General features: G+C 47.0%; 1 non-coding gene across 1 annotated transcript; it reads left to right on the top strand.

Moving 5' to 3' along the window:
- The first annotated feature begins 4,963 nt into the window (after window positions 1-4,963).
- On the top strand, window positions 4,964-5,071 carry Trnar-acg. Its single transcript has 2 exons — window positions 4,964-5,000; window positions 5,037-5,071. It is a non-coding gene; the product is annotated as a tRNA-Arg (tRNA).
- The last annotated feature ends 685 nt before the right edge of the window (window positions 5,072-5,756 follow it).

Genomic DNA, 5,756 nt, shown 5'->3' with positions numbered 1-5,756 from the left:
AGATTGTATTTAAACGAGGAGGTGATTGCAGCAACTAATAGCTACTTTGCAGACTTGGACAATTCCTATTATTCGGAAGGGATCAACAAATTAGAACAGCATTGGACGAAGTGTAAAGTCTAAAAGGAGACTCTGTCGAAAAATATAAAAGTTTTACCCCAAACACGCAAGTAGTTTTTATTTTTGCGCGGACTTCTCAGTCGCCCCTCGTAAATTTGCTCCTCAGTTGCGGATGTTAACCTGAGGGAACATTTCCCTGCAGATATGTTTAGTAAGGGCGAAAGCATCACTGCGATGCTCAGCCAACTCCAGTGGCAGACGTTTGCAAGAGGGGAATTCTGCATCATGTTGCTGGTTGCCGTTAAAGTTCAGACAGCTTACGTTCCTGGGAGAGTCAACCAATGTGTTTCTTCCCCCTACGTATATCTCACGAGAGGATCAAGAAGGTGAATTTAGAGACATTAGAGCTCACACGGAGGCTTATCAACAATCGCTTTTCCGTGGACTTTTCGCGACTGGAAAAGGAAAGGCGGGAAGTGACAGTGTTACAAAAAGTACCTCCCGCCACACACCGTAAGGTGGCGTGCGGATTATAAATTTACACTGAGCGCCAAAGAAACTGGTATAGGCATGCGTAATCAAATACAGAGATATCTAAACAGGCAGAATACGGCGCTGCGGTCAGCAACGCCTATATAACACAACAAGTGTCTGGCGGAACTGTTAGATGGGTTACAGCTGCTACAATTGCGGGCTGTCAAGATTTAAGTGAGTTTCAACATGGTGTTATAGTCGGCTCACGAGCGATGGGGCACAGCATCTCCGAGGTAGGGATGAAGTGGGGATTTTCCCGTACGACCATTTCACGAGTGTACCGTGTACATCAGGAATCCGGTAAAACATCACATCTCCAACATCGTTGCGGCCGCAAAAAGATCGTGCAAGAACGGGATGAAGACGGCTGAAAAGAATCGTTCAACGTGGGAGAAGAGCAACACTTCCGCAAGTAGCTGCAGATTTCAGTGCTGGACCATCAACAAATGTCAGCGTGCGAACCATTCAACAAAACATGATCGATATGGGCTTTCGCCTGGGCCCGTCAGCACTGACACTGGACTGTTGATCATTGGAAACATGTCGACGAGTCTCGTTTCAATTTGTATCGAGCGGATGAACGTGTACGGGTATGGAGATAACCTCATAAATCCATGGACATCGTATGTTAGCAGGGGGCGTGTTCAAAGTGGCGGAGGCTCTGTAACTGTGAGTGCAGGTGCAGTTGGAGTGATCTGGGACCCCTGAGACGTCTAGATACGACTCGGAGCGGTGACGCTTAAATAAGCATCCTGTCTGATCACCTGCATCCATTCATGTCCATTGTGTATTCCTACGGACTTGGGCAATTCCAGTAGGACAATGCGTCACTCCCACGCGTCCAGTGGCTCCAGGAAGAGTCTTCCGAGTTTAAATGCTTCCGATGGTCACCAAACAACCGAGTCATGAACATTCTTGAGCATATCTGGGATGCCTTGCAGCGTGCTGTTCAGAAGAGGTCTTCACCTCCTCATACTCTTACGGATTTATGGACAGCCCTGCAGGAATAATGGTGTCAGTTCCCTCCAGTACTACTTCAGACATTAGTGAAGTCCACGTCACGTCGCGTTGCGGCACTTCCGCGTGTTCGCGGGGATCCTATACGATATTAGGCAGGTGTACCAGTTCCTTTGGCTCCTCAGTGTAGTTGTCGATAGTATTGATATTGTGCAATGATGATAGTTATATACACTGCTGGCCACCGTAAATGCAACACCCTGAAGGAAGCATCCGAATCAAGTGAAATTTACACCATGGGCTTGCAGCGATGAGATATGCAACTGATTAGAATTTCAGCGCAGACGCACATCACGCGCGCCTGTGGCGCCACCTCATAGCGCCATTTAAGGCTTGGCGATTTCGACGATTGTACGTTCGGCACGTGTGTTTACCTTGTGGTTGTATCACAAGACGATCAGTTATGCCTCGTAGACAACAGCGAACATCATTTGATCAAGTATCCGAGTTCGACAGAGGAAGGATAGTGGCTTACCGAGATTGTGGATTATCATACAGAGAAATCGCTAGTCGTGTTGGACGAAACCAAACAACTGTAATGCGGATATGTGACCGTTGGATGCAGGAGGGTACGACGGACCGACGTGGTCGATCGCATTCACCTCGGTGCACCACTGCACGTGCTGATAGGAAAATTGTGCGCATGGCAGTGACGGATCGCTCAGTGACATCCCAAACCATAGCACAGCACATTGCGTCTGTAACGCATCATCCAGTGTCTGCGCGTACCATTCGACGCCGTTTACAGCAGAGTGGTCTGTCCGCAAGACGTCCATTGCTTCGTCTACCTTTGACGCAGAACCACAGATGTCTCCGTCGCCAATGGTGTGATGACAGACGGATGTGGACGGCAGAATGGAATGACGTTGTCTTTACTGACGAGGCACGCTTCTGTCTGCAGCACCACGGTGGTCGGATTCGAGTGTGGAGACACCGTGGAGAGAGGATGCTGGACAGCTGCATTATGCACCGCCACACTGGTCTTGCACCGGGTATTATGGTATGGGGCGGTATTGGATATTACTGTCGCCCGCCTCTAGTACGCATTGCCGGTACTTTAAATAGCCGGCGCTACATATCCGAGGTGCTGGAGCCAGTTGTCCTTCCTTACCTTCAGGGCTCGGCCACAGCCATATTTCAACAGGATAATGCGCGACCACACGTGGCACGCATTGTCCAAAGGTTCTTCGTCAATAACCAGATTGAAGTGCTTCCCTGGCCGGCTCGCTCTCCGGATCTTTCGCCGATAGAAAACATGTGGTCCATGGTTGCTCAACGAGTGACCCAGATTACATCCCCAGCTGCCACACCAGATGATCTTTGGCAACGTGTGGAAGCTGCTTGGGCTGCTGTACCCCAGGAACATATCCAACGCCTCTTTGACTCAATGCCGAGACGTGTGGCAGCGGTGATCTCCAACAATGGCGGCTACTCTGGCTACTGATTCTGGCAGAACCACATGTCACAGACGTCTGTAAACGTAATCATTTGATACTTGGCCAACATGTTATCTACAAAATAAATTTTGTTGTGCTACCTCTTGTCTTTCTTGGTGTTGCATTTACGGTGGCCAGCAGTGTATAAGGTTAGTATTGAGGACAACAGTGACTAAGAATGTAATTAATTCGTGACAATCACGAATCTGATGAGCTTCTGCCCTGGATGCGCCAGACAATGACGTTGCCTGTTCCGAAGCACCCAGCACGGTGTGCTCTGCCGTACTGAGCTACGGTCGTGCCCCGTTCGGGCTAAGGGGGAAGCCCCGCAAGCACTTGCGGGCTGAGCTACAAGGCCGCCATTGTCTCGCCCTCCATACGGCCCGTGCACAAAGTAGACAATGGCGGATGCAAATGGATGCAGTGACGCACGCCGCGCTGCTGTCATCTGCACGGCCGCTGTCCCTCACCCTTGTATAAACGCGCTGTGGCCCTCACCATTTCCTTGGCGGTGGCCCTAGTCATGCCGTTTCAGAAAACGCGTGAATTACACAACAGTCTACGTGGTATTCACATAAGAGAAATTTATCTCATGACTACTCTCCAGCGTCGGTATTGGGTACGCTTTTCGCATTTGTTAGGTCCATAATATTTTCCGAATACACTAGATGAATACACTAGATAGGTCCATAATATTTTCGGAATACACTAGATGAGTGGTCGTCAAACTTTTTTGCTTAAGAGTAGATACTAATATTGTAGGACGACACCTCAGACCACAAAGGTTGGCTCTGAGCACTATGGGACTTAACATCTATGGTCATCAGTCCCCAAGAACTTAGAACTACTTAAACCTAACTAACCTAAGGACATCACACAACACCCAGTCATCACGTGGCAGAGAAAATCCCTGACCCCGCCGGGAATCGAACGCGGGAACCCGGGCGTGGGAAGCGAGAACGCTACCGCACGACCACGAGCTGCGGATAGACCAGAAAGGAAGTGGGGGTGGGGGGGTGGGAGAGGTGTGGAGGGAGAGGAGGCTGGGGGTACAAAACCAGTTACATATTGTGAATGTACATATTGTAAGGTATCACACCAAATATTTTCGGGTGAAAACGAACATAATGTATAGGAACTACGTGCATTTTTCTGAAGGGACCAATTTTCTGTACTCAAGCTGATCCTCGAAATGTGAAAATATGGCCTCTTAATTTGGCCAGGAAGGGAAACAAGGAAGGGCTGGAACAATGGGTATTAGTCACAGTTGATTCACTGTTGACAATATACAATTTATTTTGCACAGCCTGAATTAAACAACAGTTAATTTGAATCCAGAATGAGATTTTCACTCTGCAGCGGAGTGTGCGCTGATATGAAACTTCCTGGCAGATTAAAACTGTGTGCCGGACCGGGACTCGAACTTGGGACCTTTGCCTTTTTTTTTGTAAATTATCATTTTGTTCGCTTTAGTTCGTTTAATCTGCTCGGGGCCGACGTCGTAAGACATCCATTTAAGTTCGTTGTTGATCTGTTAACTCAGTTTTTTTTTTATTACAGAGGGCACATTACCCTCTGACCGAACACGCTAAGCTACCGTGTCGGCAAAACTTTCGCTGGCAATTGCTCTACCAACTGAGCTACCCAAGCACGACTCACGCCCCCTCCTCACAGCTGTACTTCTGCCAGTACCTCGTCTCCTACCTTCCAAACTTTACAGAAGCTCTCCTGAGAAACTTGCAGAACTAGCACTCCTGAAAGAAAGGATATTGCGGAGACATGGCTGAACCACAGCCTGAGGTATGTTGCCAGAATCAGATTTTCACTCTGCAGCGGAGGAGAGCTTCTGTAAAGTTTGGAAGGTAGGAGACGAGGTACTGGCAGAAGTAAAGCTGTGAGTACCGGGCGTGAGTCGTGCTTGGGTAGCTCAGTTGGTAGAGCAATTGCCCACGAAAAGCAAAGGTCCCGAGTTCGAGTCGCGGACCGGCACGCTACGGTCGCAGGTTCGAATCCTGCCTCGGGCATGGATGTGTGTGATGTCCTTAGGTTAGTTAGGTTTAAGTAGTTCTAAGTTCTAGGGGACTGATGACCTTAGAAGTTAAGTCCCATAGTTCTCAGAGCCATTTGAACCATCGGTCCGGCTCACAGTTTTAATCTGCCAGGAAATTTCAGTTAATTTGAATACTGAACAATAATCAGTGATGGCAGAAAATATTAATTATAATTAGCACGCAGTCACTGTTTGCCAGACCTTAAGATAAAAGACGCATCATACAAAGTTCAAGTCAAATATAAACAGCCACAAAAATTACTAAAACTTCGTAAGCAGAAGGCGCCAATACAAAATTTAATAAAACTGAACAGACTACATAATAGAACATTGCCAAAAATTTCTTATACGACAATACAAAGTGATCAAAGAAGAAGGAAATTTTTAAAACCTCATAAAACAGACATGGTAGCAAGTCTTCCAAGCTTCCAGAATAATATTCAAATAATTAAAATTTAAATTGAAGAAGAGTGAGTGTTAGGATCTCAAACACTAGTAAAATGTTTAAATAACTTAAAGGAGCAATAAGATTGCAAAAGGGTCAGTTTTAACTAACAAATAGAATGACTCAGCATTGTTCTAAAATTTCAACTTTAAACGGCAGCATTAAGGGCAAGAGCAAGACTTTGAATTTTCAGGTTAAGAGAGTTTAAAACTCG

This window comes from Schistocerca piceifrons, chromosome 6 (genome assembly GCF_021461385.2).
Source record: "Schistocerca piceifrons isolate TAMUIC-IGC-003096 chromosome 6, iqSchPice1.1, whole genome shotgun sequence".
NCBI lineage: Eukaryota > Metazoa > Arthropoda > Insecta > Orthoptera > Acrididae > Schistocerca > Schistocerca piceifrons.
Note: the sequence above shows the minus strand (reverse complement) of the source record. Positions and strands in the feature narration are given on the sequence as shown.